We start from the raw sequence: 18,446 nt of genomic DNA, 5'->3' as shown, positions 1-18,446 counted from the left end.
TGCCCTTCAATTATGACTGGAGACAAAGTTCTCTGCCTTTTTTTTTGGTACACTTTTTTATTAGGGATAATTCAAGTCTAGTATGTCAAAAGTCATTGCATAAAAAGTAATTGCATATGAAGTCACACCCATTTTTTTTCTACATATCACAAGATGTTCCAAAACACAACATGCAAACCTCCCCCAAACATAAAATAACAAATAAACAGAAAAAACAAAAACAACAACGTAACTGAAAGTAAGTACTAAAAAAATAAAAGTACAAGCAAGGTCATGGGTCACAGCCACTGTCATTGTGTCATATACAACCAAAGGAGACACTGAAATTCACTGTCTGCTACACTTGCTGCCTACAGATTGTTTTAATCTGGAGAGGTTTGCATATTAAAGTATTCAATGAAAGGTCTCCATGATTCCAAGAAGCCTTCTGTGGTTCCTCTAAGAGAGTGTTTTTTTTCTAGGCTTAAAAAGTACATCACATCATTTAGCCAGATTGAGTGATATGGTGGTTTTGGAGATTTCTAAGCTAGTGATATTCTTCTTCTTGCTAAGAGTTGCAAAAGCAATAATATCTAATTTTAGATTTGAGAATTGTAAAGAATGTGATGGTGTGCTAAATATAGCTAGCAGTGGACAGGGTTGCAGTGTAGTTTCCAAGACCTCTGAAAGGATGTCAAACACAAGTGACCAGAACTGCTGTAAGTGTGGGTAGGACCAATACATATGTGTAAGGTGTGCTTGTGTCTGGGCACAGTGGTCACACTTTAAGTTGGCATTAGGGTACATTTCAGCCACCCTGGCTTTATTAAGATGAGATATATGTAGTACTTTCAGTTGGATTAGGCTGAGCTGTGTACAAGAGGTAGTTGAGTTCTCTGCATTTCTGATCCAAATCCAAAATACATTGAAGGTTTGTGAGGAAAACCATCAGCTGGATGTGATTATAAATTAGAAAATGTTTTTAAAGAGATGTATGATGTGTACAAGTCATTTCTTCCAGAAACCTTTGCGCTGGGAGATGGCACCATGTTCAGACTGCCTCTTAGAACAGGTGCCATGGCAACCAATTCCAAAATATCAAACCAGGCAGGGAGTGATTCATCAGGTTATGATTGAGTTGTCCAATGGTATTCTGGCCCCAGTGTTGTAATTCCCAATTCTGTAATTGTACAGTGCACCCTAGTGTTAAGGTATTTCAGACTCCAAGTGTTTGAAGATGCTCATTCATCATTCAGATCCAGACAGGGAAGGAGTGTGTAATGCTGCCACTGCTTAACTGTTTTCTGTTTGAATGTTTGCCCTGATTTTGGCACAATCTGTGAGTAGATGTACTTTGTTCTGCTTTTGTTGTGTTAGGTCATGGTGACTCTCTGAATTAATATGACATGAGAAATGTCATGTTACTGGATGTATGTCATTTCATTGATTTTCTATATGTTTCTGTTTATTTACAGTTTCACAATATAAAGTACCCATAAGGAATTTGAAGCCTTGTCTCAGTGTTTCTTTGCATGGATCCCACTGTTTAACTCCCTGTCAAGGCTGATCTAAGGACAGTTCATCAACTACAAGACCTTTGAGACCATGGTGCACAGGAGTAAATCGAACTTCTGGAGGAACCTGCTGTCTAGAAGCTCAGAGACATTGCAGGTAATGTGATGTGTTTGGTGGCATAATGTTGTCACAATAGCTTTTCATAATCTTCAGTTTGTTCACGATGTTTTCTATTTGCTTTCTAGATGTTGTGAAGACAGTGTTGATTGAGGTTGCTCAGTTGAGTTTTGTTGGATTTCCCAACCTCAAAGTTGCTAAGGATTTCTTTTTAAATAAAGAGATGATAGTTTTCTGTATGCAATGTGGCCCTCTGGAGTGAGTGTGGAAATATAGTGGCCCTCTCCTTCATCAAAGTTGCCCCCTCCTGTACTATAGTGACTATTAATATTTGATTGCCATTTGCTTTGCTATCCAGACAAAGATTGAGAGCATCAAGCAGCAGAAAGAGATCAAGAGAGTGCAGGAGCAAATCAAACTTCTGGAGGAACCTGCTGTCCTCAAGCTCAGGGATATTACAGGTAATATGATGTGCTTGGTGTCATAATTTAGTGTGCTCATTCATCATTCAGACCCAGAGAGGAAAGGAGTGTGTAATGCTGACACTGCTTAATTGTTTTCTGTTTGAATGTTTGCCCTGATTCTGGCACAATCTGTGATTCCCATAAGGAATCTGCAGTCTTGTCTCAGTGTTTCTTTGCATGGATCCCACTGTTTAACTCCCTGTCAAGGCTGACCTAAGGCTGACCTAAGAGCTAAGGACAGTAGAAAAGGCCTGTCTGAAGATCCTGAAGGATTGTTTCCATTTCTGAAAAACATCCGCAAAATACAATTCCATGAAATTAACAAACACTCGCAAGACTTCTGCATAACCTTCACAGTTGAAAAACATATCTCAGACAAGAACAATGAACAAAGATGTTCTTTTCAAAAGCATCTATGTATGGGACTGCAATCTGATAAATCAACACCATGCAAAGCCATTTATGGTATCAGCATTTCAGCCAGTGACAAAAGGAGGAGTAAAGTTATTCTTGCAGAGCAGTTTGGCTCCTTGAAAAGCAGCATTGGAAAAGAAAGACATTCAGAGATTATATCTCAAGCAGCACTAGGTGCATGTGTGTATTCTAAGCCAGTCAGAATGGGACACTTAGATGGAAGAGTCTTTTGTTCACTTCCTCTGCCTGGACAAACTAGACTTCCAAAACATGTCAATGGAAACTTTGAGGTTGATTTTTCCAGGAGGGACCCTTTGAAAGCAGATGGCCAAAGTGTGACAACTATTCGATTGTTAAGACGTGACGTTGCGCCCCGCTAGAATAACTTCCGGGTCCAAGTGTTTTAATGTTAATAATAATAATGTTAAATCATAATAATAAATAAATACTTTGTACTTCTATGATATTAGCATTAAGACCCTTATTAACCCTCAATGGTTCATTTCTGAAAAAGGAGGTTATTGTAAAAAGATTTACGGGTTCCAACATGTTGTTTACAATGAAGAGTGGACGGCGCTGGTGCCTTTTGGACCCGGACGTGACATCGGACTACAAAATTACGTCAGACTTAAGAACCGAATTTAGAATGAGTCTTTAAAACAGGATGTCATAGGTCTGTTGTATGCAGATTTGATTGACTACCTTTGTGGTAGCATTTCTAATATGAAAGTCTGTTCCATGACTGATGAGTATTTATCAATAGTGTTTGATAGTTCTTACTGGTGTTTTTTTTCAACCGTCTCAAAAGAGCCTAGGATTGGCATGGTATGGTACAAGAGGTGTATTGATCAATACCTGAGAAAGTGCTGGATGTCATTTCATTATCATGGCATTCAAAATGTAAAATTGGATATCAGTCCATGACAGAGTTCACTTTTGACTGTTGTACTGTCACAAAGACAGAACTGACTGATGCACCTCACCACAGACACCAAAGCACTCAATGTCATGGTCAACTCCTACAGTCAATTTCTATCAACCACAATCAATTTTCTAAGAGTCATCCTGAGAACAGATGAAGAACCATTCAACATCACATACATTGTGAACCTTTACATCCTTTGCTTTTCAGTTTGAACAGCAAGAGCAACTGACTGTCCAAATTAAATCTTCTATTACACTGTTCAATGACATTTTTTCCTCCTTCTATAACACTCACACACATGAAATATAAAGGCAAAAATAAATACTGACACAAAAAGTTAAAAAATGTAATAAATGCTGACAAAATAAATGTTTTTAAAAAAAATAAAAGGTATGTATATACTAAATTATATAAAAGTATGACATATTTCTAGTTGTGGTTCTACCATTTTAAATCTGAGGCATAATGGATCCACTTAAAGTGCAAATGACATCTTCTTCCCTCCTCCTTCTACAGCACTTTTTGAAATATTTGTGTATTGGCTTTACCAATTGATAGTGCTGCTCAATAACCATTTTTCTTTGCTGGGAAGAAGCCAATTGTGCACCTGCAGATGTGGCAGTGAAGAGAATGTCCATGATTGTGCTGACAATTTCATGCAGGGTAATATCTGTAATATATTGTGACCACATTGCTGCAAAATGTCATTAACAGCCTCCTTGACCAATGGCTTGGACAAAGAGAACATGGCATTTAAGTTGTCCACTATTTCTTGGGTAGCTGTGTTTGAGACATGAAGCATTGTTTAAAAAAAAGAAAGAATGTCAAAACATCTGAACTTTTTATTCCATGTTTGCTTGTTTTTTTTTATTTTTATGTAGGTGTATGCTGAGTTCCAGTGAATTACAAACCAAAATCAGCTCAACACATTCTATGCTGAACTTGATTGCCACATGCCATGTTTTAGGTTCAATATTTAGGCAGAAAGCATACCATTTCAGTTTTGGCTGAGGAACAGTTCATGATGAATAGGTCAAGATATTATTTGTATACATGATATAACAAATTAGCTGTCTTTACGACTTCAACATTATTATTGCATTCACTTTTATCTTTCACAAACAATTAATTTAATACTCAGAATTCTAGCTTCTCATTTGCACTTTTTATAGAATGGCATATCAGAAGACAGAGCCTTGCAGCATATAGAAAAGTTATACCCTTCCAGATAAGATTCATATTCTGGCGGACACAGTTGTCTTCAAGGCAAGAGTACAAGTCAGAATGTGCCATAACCTAGAAGATGCTGGTAGTGATGGGCAACTATTAATTGCTTATAGATTCCAAGGAATCAATAAGTGATTAATTTTAGAACAGAATCTTAACAACACACTTCCCTAATTTATTAATGTTAGAACAGAATCCTAACAACACACTTCCCTAATGGCAATCCTTTCGGTCATGGGAGGCATCTGTGCTTTCAGAGCTTGGAACTTTCAGGATAGACATAGGTTCCTTCAAGGCTTCTTCAAGACACAGGAGCTCTGAGTGGAAGGGTGTAACTATTCTTTATTTGTTTTCTGATATGACATTCTATAAAAAGTACACATGTGAAGCTAGAATTATGGGTATTGAATTCATTGTTTGTAAATGATGAAAGTTCATGCAATAATAATAATGTTGAAATCGTAAAGACAGCTAATTTGGATCATTTCACTTGTCATATCATGTAAATAAATAATATGTTTTACCTGTTGATTATGGACTTTGAGCATTTCAGCCAAAACTGAAATGGGATGCTTTCTGCCTAAAAATGGTCCTCAAACGTAGAGTGTGGTGATCAATCTCAGTGTAGAGTGTGTTGGTTTGGTTGTGGTTTGTGATCCACTGGAACTCAGCATACACCTACATAAGAATAATCAAATAAACAAGCAAATATAGAACTAAAAGTAGAAATATTTGGTGGATTTCTCTTTTTTGGAAATAACTTTAAAACAATTGGAAAGCCTGTTTGACTTTGAAATTATGTCCCATTTATAACATATATTAGCACTATAGCAATATGCAGAACTGGATTTCATGTTCAGAATCTACTTCATCTGCAATTGTTTATGTGCTAACAAAGATGTTAAGCAATTAGTGAAGCTATCTTACTGATATTTGAAGTTACATCATGGCAAGGTAACTATACAACTATATGTATGTATGAAAGAAATACTTGCATTTAATTTGACAGTACTGGCAGGTTGTTGGGTGAGACAAACCAGGCTCTTCAAACAGGTTGAGGTGGTGGCACGTACAAAAAGCTGCAAAGATGATAATTGAAGATGGTTGCAAAATACTTGAGTTAAGAGTTCATCAACATTAGTTCATCAATGTGTCTGCATTGTGTTCTATGGATTGGCAAATGCACTATGTATATCATATAATCTATATATAACAATAGGGACAAATAAAACCAAAGTAGATACTCACATTTACTTAAACGGTGTTGAACCCAGGCCAGTAAAGTAGGTGGTGCTGGTGAATCCAGGCCAGGAAACCAGGTGGTGCTTGTGAAATCAGGCCAGGAAATCAGGTGGTCCTGCTAAAAGCGGGTCAGGAAACCAGGTGGTGCTGGTGTAAGCAGGCCAGGAAACCAGGTGGTGCTGGTTAAAGCAGGTCAGGAAACCAAGCGGCATGTATACAGCTGCAACAACAATAATTCATTTCTAAATAGTTGCAAAAATAATCAACTTTAGTTAAGCCATTAAAATCAGAAATGCATCTGTGTAACCACTTAAACCATTATTTTATACTTTGGTTAATCAAAAATAGCAGATGTACAACCTCATAGTGTGACTAAGAGCTTGTAGATCTGTTTTTTGTTTGTTGTTTTTTTAAATTAAGAAAATGTGTGCAGATCTTTGAGTATATAAATCAAACATTTTTAGTTAATGTTTTTGCTTTTTGGGTCCCTGGAACATAATCTTTTTAGATGTGGGTCTGTGGCCGAGTACATATCATTTTTGAGGTCCTTGACATGAAAACGTGTGAGAATCACTGATATCTATATATTCACCCCAAAACAACAGTTTTAGACTGTTTGAATTATTGTACAATTGTTCTCAATTTAAAAATAAAATGTAGATCTCCAAGCTTGTATATCTGATATTTTTTTAATAGTCAAAGAAATCTGAAATGACACATGATCTGTTTGCTGATATAATGGGTTCTAAGTTCATCAATAAGTCTGCATCGTGTTCTGCAGATCAGTAAATACAGTATGTGTATGTATGTGTGTATATATATATATATATATATATATATATATATATATATATATATATATATATATCCCAGCTACAAAGACAATAATTCCTTTCAATGTACTTGCATCGTGTTCTATAGATCAGTAAATACATTATTTACACTATTATTTCGTTATTCTGCTGTGCCCTCTACAGATACGGTCAATGGAATTTTGCTATTGACAAGATCTGTAGGGGGCGCAGTGGATTAACAAAAAAAAAATGAACACTATAAAAATAGACATAAATACTGTTATAGTCATATTAAATAATTTCATAGTTTCACTCCACAATAAAATCAGTGCATTTCAAAGTATCACTTTCAAAGTACAATTCAACAATAAATTAGTTAATTTATAGTTGATTTAACTCAGTGAAATAATGCAAATACCAAACGAAAACGTATCATACAAACCAAATCAAAATAACAGACAACAATTAATAGATCCCAAATTAAATAAGAAAGAAAATCCAAACAAACAAATAAAAGAACACTTCTGTGTACCTCGCTCCGCTACAAAACCACCTTGGCTTCAGATAACTCAAAATGATCATTTAGTTGACCCCAAACGTCACATCAGGCACTGTGAACAATATATAAACAACCTTACTCCAACTGTGCATTTAAACTGCAGAATATAGGGTTACAGGTTACAAATATGCCACAGAACGTTAAAGCAAACAAATAAACAAACATATCGTACCATGTCGCGCTGTGAAAGAAACACGCTGGTGTGCGGCTGCGTCTGTCCGTCACTCTGCTCTGACCGGCATGAGTGATCTGTGTGTGTAACGCTAGCACACCTCAGCTAAGTCTGTTCTGGTGACAGGAAGTGTCAAAATAAAGGTATCCCAAAATAAGCAAAATAATAACAAATTAACTTCAAAATAAAGAAACAATTGAAGTTAAAAGACACTTAGGGCTGGCTTAAGGGCCCACCGTAGGCTGCCCACACAGGGCCCCAAGAGCACTTGCTCATTGGCAAAGTGTGGGCCCCTAAGTGCTGTCCCTACATTGGCAGCCCTAGCCCTCACATAGCCCTCACATAGGCCTCACATGTCCACTTGGGGCTCTGACGAAGCAGCCCGCACTTAGCCCTCAGGAAGGCCCATTAAACTCTAACCTCAAAATAACTATTCTATTCTATTCATCTAAAGTGTACTAAACTAAGATCTGTATTGTAAAAAAAATAAAAAAGACAATAGTGGTTTATTGAATGATTTATTTTCGATCTGTGTTTACAACAAATCAAAACACTGTCTTTTTGTGTGTACTTACAAAAAGAAAACATCACAAATGTCAGATTCAAAGTCAGCTGACACTCAAAATCCAAACTCCAAATCTTGGTGATTGGCAGGGGAGCTCTTCACGCAGTCCAGCTTCTCCATTGGAGCATACCATTGAACGTGTTCGTGTCGTCATCCTTTCACGCTTCAAAAGCAACCTGGTGTCTGTGTTCTTATGGCCACTGCTGTCAGTCCAGCGCAGACTCCCATGGACGGCAGTCTGGTGACAGCTTGCCTAGAAGCGTAGAGGAGCTCGAGCCTCATCAGTTTGTTTGTGTTCATTCGTGTTCCGTTTTGTACACGTTGCTACTGGAGTCTCTAAATATATATTTAGAGCTAGAGTCGATCCAGGGCAGGTAGTCTAGTAAGTGCTTAATTGTATTCTTCTTACTGTTAACATCATGGTAGACGGAAGGTTCGATTCAGATTGTATTTATGTTTGTTGAAGTAAGCTCGGAAACTTCGTCAGGTAGGTATAGGGGTTATTTGTTTAGGTGACTGGGTCGGAATTCGGATTTGGGGGTTCTACAATTGACTTCTGAATCTTCTGGTTTCTTGGATTTGGTTATACCGTTTGCGCTGTGATCACTGATTCGGTACTTGTAGCACTTCTCTATTAATTATTTGCACCTATTGTATGCCACAACGTAATATTTGTGTATTAAAAACCTACTTTTGGCTTGAACCAGGTCGCTTTGTTGCTTTAATTCCCACTCCCCTAGACCCGGTGGGTTATAACACTAACGAATGTTTTACAATACTTGTGCTGGAGTAAAAGTAGTATGCTTGACTTTGAGATGTAGAGTAAAAGTATATAGACAATAGGAAATGTAAAGTAAAAATCCTTCAATTGTATTTAAGTGTAATGTAGGCCTATGTGTTTATTTTACAGCACTATAGGTTGATGTGCGACAATTTGTGTTGTTGGTGGGGGCGGGCGGTCGTTATGTCTAGTGACAAATCAAGTGATTGTAAATAGTGGTGGGAAAAGTACTTTTAAAAAAAAAATCATTGAAGGTATCAATAATGCAATGTAGAAATACTCTGTAGCAAAGTTTTGGCATCAAAATGTAATGGAGTAAAAGTTTCAAAATGGTGTGGTGTAAAAATTAAAGTTCAAAAGTAGTCAATCATGTTCCATTTCACAAGTGTTTAATTGTATGACATGTAAAAAGCTATTGAAAGTAGCAGATGTACATGCTCATAATATGTTGCGATGAGCATGTAGATCAGCTGTTTTCATCTGGCGACATTGTGTAAAGGGCTCAAGTGACGGTGGAGTAAAAATACTGAAAAGTAGGAATACTCTAATAATAAAGTGAAAAGTACTTAAACATTGAGTATAGCTACTTAATTATTTATATCACTGCTTCTGAAGGACATTTATACCACAGGCCACGTGTCCTTGATTATCCCCCATCGAATGTAACATATTTCAATTAATTTAATAATAATATATAATATTAACGAAGCCTTTCGGACTATGCAACGAACTATTCTAGGTCGACGTATAGAGAAGACTCAATGAACTGAAATTGTCCAAAACACAAAATATGTCCGCACATACTGTTGTTACATAAGTGTAACAGTGTATTTTAGAACCAAAGTAAAGGTTACCAACGTTTCGGCAAATGCCGCTTTCAGGGTATAGGTCTACAGAGCCAAATGCAAGTGTCTCTTAAATATGGTGACTGACAGTAATACGGCCAGTCACAATGAAGTTGGAGGACAGGGGTTCTAATGGGCCATGTCTCTGTGATGGGCTATCAGGATTATGTGCTGCCTCATATTCCTGAAAAAGTAGAGAGGGGTCATACGTCAAGCTTGAAGGAAAAGTACAATTATTTGTAATAAAATTGGACTTTATTTATGGCTTATTTCTGGAGTTATAGCTGTCAGTGCACTGGCTGATATAAAGTAATATACGCGAGTGCGTCGTTGGTTCGTATTTCCAAATACGCACCACTTGTGGTGCCTTTTAAATGGTCAAAGTAGATTTCTGGAGTAATTATCTAGACTTGTGTCTTCTGTCACAAACAGTTGGCATTGCCCTTTCTTTGAGGGTGGGTTGTGCCAATGCTTTTCTATGGGAATGGAGTTTTTTGGTGCAGAACTAGATAGATTTACATTTCGGTATGAAGGTGCTATTCCAGTTCCAAAATGTTGATTGTAATGAAGGATATCTATTAGTATTTTAGCAGTTATCCTATTTGCCTTTGGACAAAGGGTCCCTTTGTACAAAGTATTCATTATGTAAGGAACGTTGAAACATTTCATACAATTTTCTTCTGTCAAAATGTAAAGTGCGAAATTGTATAACTAAAATGCATCTTTACAACAACAAATTCATATAACATTTTAAAGAATGACAAAATGTTTCTTTGATCTATTTTTTATTTATTTATAACCAAAACATATAGAACATAAATCATATTTTTTGTTATTGTTTTTTCAACTGTGATTTGTTTCTGTTGTCTGTCTGTTTGGCGGCTGAAGGCGAGTTGTGAAAAGTCTGGCTGTTTGTTGGCTGGTTTGTAACGGTGGTCAGGATTTTGTCGTCGGTGAGGGCAGGGTGTTGCATTGGTTTGGCTGGGTGAGGTTGTTGGGATGTTTATGTTGGTGGTTGGCTGTCTGGTGAGCTGAGTGCTGTGATCAAAAGAGTGGAGGTGTAGTGAATTTTGAAGGTGGGTGTGCTCAGTAGGTGGTTTTCTATGGTTTCTGCGGTGGTGAGGGTGTCTTGAAGATCGTTGGTGTTTATATAGTTAGTTAGTGTTGCTGGTGGTAATTTTAAAGTGACTTTGTGTGGGGGTGTGGTGGTGACTATGACTGTGCCTGATGTATTTGATGTGAATTCCCTTGATTTGCTCCGCCACCCACAGTGTGTGCATTTGTTTGTGTCAGTGTTGGGGTTGAATTCCTGGTGGTGTCTATGGCAAATCATGCAGTGCATTTCTGTGGTGATGTTAGTGGCTGTGATGGATCCGGTGATGGTCGTGATGATGTTGTGTGGGTGTGTTTGAACGGTTAATGCTAATATGTCCTGTGGGATGTCCATGTTGTCTGTTTCTGTGATTATGGTGGCTAAAGTTGCTGACAGTGAGTTGTTAAATTTTTTTAGGTGTGTGAAAGTATATGTATGGTTGTTTGTGACTGATTCAATTTGTGATTGCCAGAGTGAGATGATGGTCTTTCCGGTTGTGTCTGCTGCTGTGAGGTCGTGAAGTTGAGTTGATCCTTGGTAGGAGTTGCAGGTTCTTGGCGGGTGTATTTGAAGAATTTTGGCTGTGACCTGTCCGATCTTAAAAGAGAAGGAAAAGACAATATATTATTAGCTTATGTTAGGTTACTTGTGATACTAGTCCTGGTCCGGAGCTAACTGTAGTAGAGAAACCTCGTAGACGTATTTATGATTCTGACGTTTTCAATCTACGAGACTTGTAGGGTTTACGACCCATGGAGACCTGGACTTTCTGCACTCTGCCCCGCAAAGTACTTCAAACGTGTACAAATTGAAAATAAAGGTGCTTACCTTAAAGCCTCAAATGTTAACTACTTTTACGGGGTAGTAGTTTAATGTAATAATCCATATCTTTGAATAAAGAAGTGTTTTAATGCCGTCTGTGGCCGAACGCCATTTTTTCACCCTCGTCTACTTCCTGTTTATATTGAGTGTAATTCCGGCTACCGCTCATTGGGAACTTCCAACAGAATCGGCCACAGACGGCATTAAAACACTTCTTTATTGAAAGATATGGATTATTACATTAAATTACTACCCCGTATAAGTAGTTAGCATTTGGGGCTTTGGAGTAAGCACCTTTATTTTCCAATGTGTACACGTTTGGAGTACTTTGCGGTGCATAGTGCAGAAAGTCCATGTCTCCATGTGGCGTACCCTACAAGTCTCGTAGATTGAAAACGTCAGAATCATAAATACGTCTACGAGGGTTCTATACTACAGCTAGTCCGGAGCATTAATGAGTTCTTTGTAACGTCCTGCCATACGCTCGGCTAAAATAAATCAAATCACTTCGCTACTCACCGAAACCAAAACTGTTTTGAGTTGTTAAGTCTATTCTCAGAAGTGGGAAGCTTCTCTCAGCCCCCCCCACCTTTTGTACAATATGCTTTTTGTACAGAAAAGAAAATATTTCACTGGCAAGACGAATCTGGTCAATATAGGACAAAAAAACATTGATCCATAGAGAGCGCAGTGGAGCAACCCAAAGCATTTTCTCCTGCCGATAAAAATATTGTATTTTCTGGCCAAAAGTGTATTTAACATAGAAGGTGCGGTGCTGAGAAGCTTCCCACCTTCGAGAGCAGACTTCCAACGACACAAAACAGCCTTTGTTTCGGTGAGTTGCAAAGTGGTTTTGTTTATTTTTGAATACAATTGGAGCCTTGTATATGAGCAGAGTGCTCCAGGCCTTGCGCTTTGCGGTGCGTTAAAGAGAATTCACTCATGTTTTGATACAGATACATGAGTGGATCTATCAAATAGTTTGAAATATATATATATATATATATATAATATATATTATACATATCATTTTTTTGTTTTTTTTTGTTTACAACAATAAGGAACATAGTTACTTTTGAAACACCGTATTGAAATTAAACATATGCTAGATGGAGTAACCACTTCATATTTAAAAAAAAAGAGATGATATATGACCATCTTGTGATTCAATGCTAGTAGTGCGTGCAAGTCTATATTTTGTTATTTGTTCAAACAAATCATTAAGTGTGCAGTCACACCGAGTGAACAGCCTACGTTTGTCATTGAATAGGAAAGTTAAACTGGTGCGCGCTCGAAATAGTCAAATAGTTTAATGATGAAGCATGACTCCAGGTTACTTACTTGTTGCTGGTGCGTTAAATTTTCAGTGTCTTTAATGTGCAGGGTGAGGTGATTTGGTGGTGGTTGTCGTTGAAACTGTAATATGGTTGAAGTTTGGTGTAGTTGTGAAGTGGCGTGGAACTGGATGTCGTATTGACCGGTATCTGTAATAGAAATATTCAATAAAGACATTTAGTGATTATAGTAATATTGTTTTTGTTCTGTCTGTGTAGGAGATAGATATATATATATATATATATATATATATATATATATATATATATATATATATATATATATATATATAATATAAGTCCTAGAAAACTCAAGCCTATATAGCCTAACTGCCCCATAAAGACAAAGTGCAGTATGTACGGATCAAAAACCCCACTGAATAATGGGATTAAAAGTGATTCAACTGGTCAGTCAAATGACATTACACAAATGGTGTAATTGTATTCCTTAAAATCTTGAAGGCTAATTTGACATTTGGGATCCACAAACAATTCAGTGTGACCAAAGATATAGGCCTACTGCATTTTGGCTTTGTAGGCCCTAAGTATATGAAATAACATTAATGAAAGACCAATAGAAATCTTCAAATGATTTCTCTCTCTATATATATATATATATATATATATAATATAAGTCCTAGAAAACTCAAGCCTATATAGCCTAACTGCCCCATAAAGCCAAAGTGCAGTATCTACGGATCAAAAACCCCACTGAATAATGAGATTAAAAGTGATTCAACTGGTCAGTCAAATGACATTACACAAATGGTGTAATTGTATTCCTTAAAATCTTGAAGGCTAATTTGACATTTGGGATCCACAAACAATTCAGTGTGACCAAAGATATAGGCCTACTGCATTTTGGCTGTGTAGGCCCCAAGTATATGAAATAACATTAATAAAAGACCAATAGAAATCTTCAAATGAGTTGGTGAACTTACATGTGTTGAAATTCTTACGGATATTGGTGAGTTTGATGGGTTGTTGATGTTGTTCCTCAGTTTGAAATTGTCTTTGATGCGTTTTGGTATAACAAACTCCGTGGGTGTATGCATTTTTGTCCGTTTGTATTTGAAAATTAAAATAATTGGTTTTGTTAGCGTTGTTGCTAACTTTGATGTCTGTTACATTGAATAAGAAACCAATAACATCATTTTCATTCTCAGTTTGAAGTTTTTGGAGCTTTTTTGGCGTCGCCATTTTGCATGAGTGTTTGTCTGTTAATTGGAGTGATATTTATAGTGGGGTATATTTAAATTATCTGATTTTTGAAATGGAAGTCAGGTGTTTGAAAATGTGGTTTCTTTAGATGATAGATTTGTTTAAAGTAATTATCATTTGGAAAATATATGTAATTGTATTAGTGTGTAAGGTGTATTTTTTGGTTTAAAGTTACTTCCATCATGTTGTTGTTGAAATTGCTTCTTTCAGATATACATTTGAGCAATCTGTAGAGCAGTGATTGAAGTTAATATACAGTTTTGATGTTTGTATTTATTTGTTTTCGTTTGGTTTAATAAAGAGATTTTATGTAGTGGAAAAAGCTAAATAAATCAGTCTGTATTAGTATGGTTATTAGTATTGTGATCATTGTCATTATGGTTATTCTTATTAGAATTGATCTCATTGTTTGAGATATAAATGTTATATTTAGGATGTGATATTTAAGATATATTATTTTCTGTTAATGATATCTGGAGAGTCTGGACGAGTTGTTGTATAGTAGCCTATTTTTTTTTTCTTCTGTAGAACAAAGAGTTTGTTTTCTTACATGAAGATTGTTATTAGATCGACAGAAAGGCTTAGATAGTGTAGCTCGGCTCTTTAAAACAACATAGTGCCTCTTTCTTATATTATCGGACAATTTGGCCAATGTTTGAACAGTGTTTACAGTACAATTTGTTGATTAATTTTGTTGCAGTAATGTTTTTTTGTCTTTTCTTTCATGAGATATATTCCAAAGATCCGAAAAGTCTTTAAATTGTGACTTCATTATCACCTGGGCACCTTCCCCAAATCTTGATCATTGGCAGGGAGCTCTTCACGCACTCCAGCTCCTCCATTGGCGCATACCATTGAACGTGTTCGTGTCGTCATCCTTTCACGCTTCAAAAGCAACCTGGTGTCTGTGTTCTTATGGCCACTGCTGTCAGTCCAGCGCAGACTCCCATAGACGGCAGTCTGGTGACAGCTTGCCTAGAAGCGTAGAGGAGCTCGAGCCTCATCAGTTTGTTTGTGTTCATTCGTGTTCCGTTTTGTACACGTTGCTACTGGAGTCTCTAAATATATATTTAGAGCTAGAGTCGATCCAGGGCAGGTAGTCTAGTAAGTGCTTAATTGTATTCTTCTTACTGTTAACATCATGGTAGACGGAAGGTTCGATTCAGATTGTATTTATGTTTGTTGAAGTAAGCTCGGAAACTTCGTCAGGTAGGTATAGGGGTTATTTGTTTAGGTGACTGGGTCGGAATTCGGATTTGGGGGTTCTACAATTGACTTCTGAATCTTCTGGTTTCTTGGATTTGGTTATACCGTTTGCGCTGTGATCACTGATTCGGTACTTGTAGCACTTCTCTATTAATTATTTGCACCTATTGTATGCCACAACGTAATATTTGTGTATTAAAAACCTACTTTTGGCTTGAACCAGGTCGCTTTGTTGCTTTAATTCCCACTCCCCTAGACCCGGTGGGTTATAACACTAACGAATGTTTTACAATACTTGTGCTGGAGTAAAAGTAGTATGCTTGACTTTGAGATGTAGAGTAAAAGTATATAGACAATAGGAAATGTAAAGTAAAAATCCTTCAATTGTATTTAAGTGTAATGTAGGCCTATGTGTTTATTTTACAGCACTATAGGTTGATGTGCGACAATTTGTGTTGTTGGTGGGGGCGGGCGGTCGTTATGTCTAGTGACAAATCAAGTGATTGTAAATAGTGGTGGGAAAAGTACTTTAAAAAAAAAAATCATTGAAGGTATCAATAATGCAATGTAGAAATACTCTGTAGCAAAGTTTTGGCATCAAAATGTAATGGAGTAAAAGTTCCAAAATGGTGTGGTGTAAAAATTAAAGTTCAAAAGTAGTCAATCATGTTCCATTTCACAAGTGTTTAATTGTATGACATGTAAAAAGCTATTGAAAGTAGCAGATGTACATGCTCATAATATGTTGCGATGAGCATGTAGATCAGCTGTTTTCATCTGGCGACATTGTGTAAAGGGCTCAAGTGACGGTGGAGTAAAAATACTGAAAAGTAGGAATACTCTAATAATAAAGTGAAAAGTACTTAAACATTGAGTATAGCTACTTAATTATTTATATCACTGCTTCTGAAGGACATTTATACCACAGGCCACGTGTCCTTGATTATCCCCCATCGAATGTAACATATTTCAATTAATTTAATAATAATATATAATATTAACGAAGCCTATCGGACTATGCAACGAACTATTCTAGGTCGACGTATAGAGAAGACTCAATGAACTGAAATTGTCCAAAACACAAAATATGTCCGCACATACTGTTGTTACATAAGTGTAACAGTGTATTTTAGAACCAAAGTAAAGGTTACCAACGTTTCGGCAAATGCCGCTTTCAGGGTATAGGTCTACAGAGCCAAATGCAAGTGTCTCTTAAATATGGTGACTGACAGTAATACGGCCAGTCACAATGAAGTTGGAGGACAGGGGTTCTAATGGGCCATGTCTCTGTGATGGGCTATCAGGATTATGTGCTGCCTCATATTCCTGAAAAAGTAGAGAGGGGTCTTACGTCAAGCTTGAAGGAAAAGTACAATTATTTGTAATAAAATTGGACTTTATTTATGGCTTATTTCTGGAGTTATAGCTGTCAGTGCACTGGCTAATATAAAGTAATATACGCGAGTGCGTCGTTGGTTCGTATTTCCAAATACGCACCACTTGTGGTGCCTTTTAAATGGTCAAAGTAGATTTCTGGAGTAATTATCTAGACTTGTGACTTCTGTCACAAACAGTTGGCATTGCCCTTTCTTTGAGGGTGGGTTGTGCCAATGCTTTTCTATGGGAATGGAGTTTTTTGGTGCAGAACTAGATAGATTTACATTTCGGTATGAAGGTGCTATTCCAGTTCCAAAATGTTGATTGTAATGAAGGATATCTATTAGTATTTTAGCAGTTATCCTATTTGCCTTTGGACAAAGGGTCCCTTTGTACAAAGTATTCATTATGTAAGGAACGTTGAAACATTTCATACAATTTTCTTCTGTCAAAATGTAAAGTGCGAAATTGTATAACTAAAATGCATCTTTACAACAACAAATTCATATAACATTTTAAAAAATGACAAAATGTTTCTTTGATCCATTTTTTATTTATTTATAACCAAAACATATAGAACATAAATCATATTTTTTGTTTTTGTTTTTTCAACTGTGATTTGTTTCTGTTGTCTGTCTGTTTGGCGGCTGAAGGCGAGTTGTGAAAAGTCTGGCTGTTTGTTGGCTGGTTTGTAACGGTGGTCAGGATTTTGTCGTCGGTGAGGGCAGGGTGTTGCATTGGTTCGGCTGGGTGAGGTTGTTGGGATGTTGATGTTGGTGGTTGGCTGTCTGGTGAGCTGAGTGCTGTGATCAAAAGAGTGGAGGTGTAGTGAATTTTGAAGGTGGGTGTGCTCAGTAGGTGGTTTTCTATGGTTTCTGCGGTGGTGAGGGTGTCTTGAAGATCGTTGGTGTTTATATAGTTAGTTAGTGTTGCTGGTGGTAATTTTAAAGTGACTTTGTGTGGGGGTGTGGTGGTGACTATGACTGTGCCTGATGTATTTGATGTGAATTCCCTTGATTTGCTCCGCCACCCACAGTGTGTGCATTTGTTTGTGTCAGTGTTGGGGTTGAATTCCTGGTGGTGTCTATGGCAAATCATGCAGTGCATTTCTGTGGTGATGTTAGTGGCTGTGATGGATCCGGTGATGGTCGTGATGATGTTGTGTGGGTGTGTTTGAACGGTTAGTGCTAATAATCCTGTGTCCTGTGGGATGTCCATGTTGTCTGTTTCTGTGATTATGGTGGCTAAAGTTGCTGACAGTGAGTTGTTAAATTTTTTTAGGTGTGTGAAAGTATATGTATGGTTGTTTGTGACTGATTCAATTTGTGATTGCCAGAGTGAGATGATGGTCTTTCCGGTTGTGTCTGCTGCTGTGAGGTCGTGAAGTTGAGTTGATCCTTGGTAGGAGTTGCAGGTTCTTGGCGGGTGTATTTGAAGAATTTTGGCTGTGACCTGTCCGATCTTAAAAGAGAAGGAAAAGACAATATATTATTAGCTTATGTTAGGTTACTTGTGATACTAGTCCTGGTCCGGAGCTAACTGTAGTAGAGAAACCTCGTAGACGTATTTATGATTCTGACGTTTTCAATCTACGAGACTTGTAGGGTTTACGACCCATGGAGACCTGGACTTTCTGCACTCTGCCCCGCAAAGTACTTCAAACGTGTACAAATTGAAAATAAAGGTGCTTACCTTAAAGCCTCAAATGTTAACTACTTTTACGGGGTAGTAGTTTGATGTAATAATCCATATCTTTGAATAAAGAAGTGTTTTAATGCCGTCTGTGGCCGAACG

Source organism: Gymnoscopelus microlampas (assembly GCF_963454915.1).
Source record: "Gymnoscopelus microlampas genome assembly, chromosome: 1".
NCBI classification, from domain to species: Eukaryota; Metazoa; Chordata; class Actinopteri; order Myctophiformes; family Myctophidae; genus Gymnoscopelus; species Gymnoscopelus microlampas.
This window is presented reverse-complemented; position numbering follows the sequence as displayed.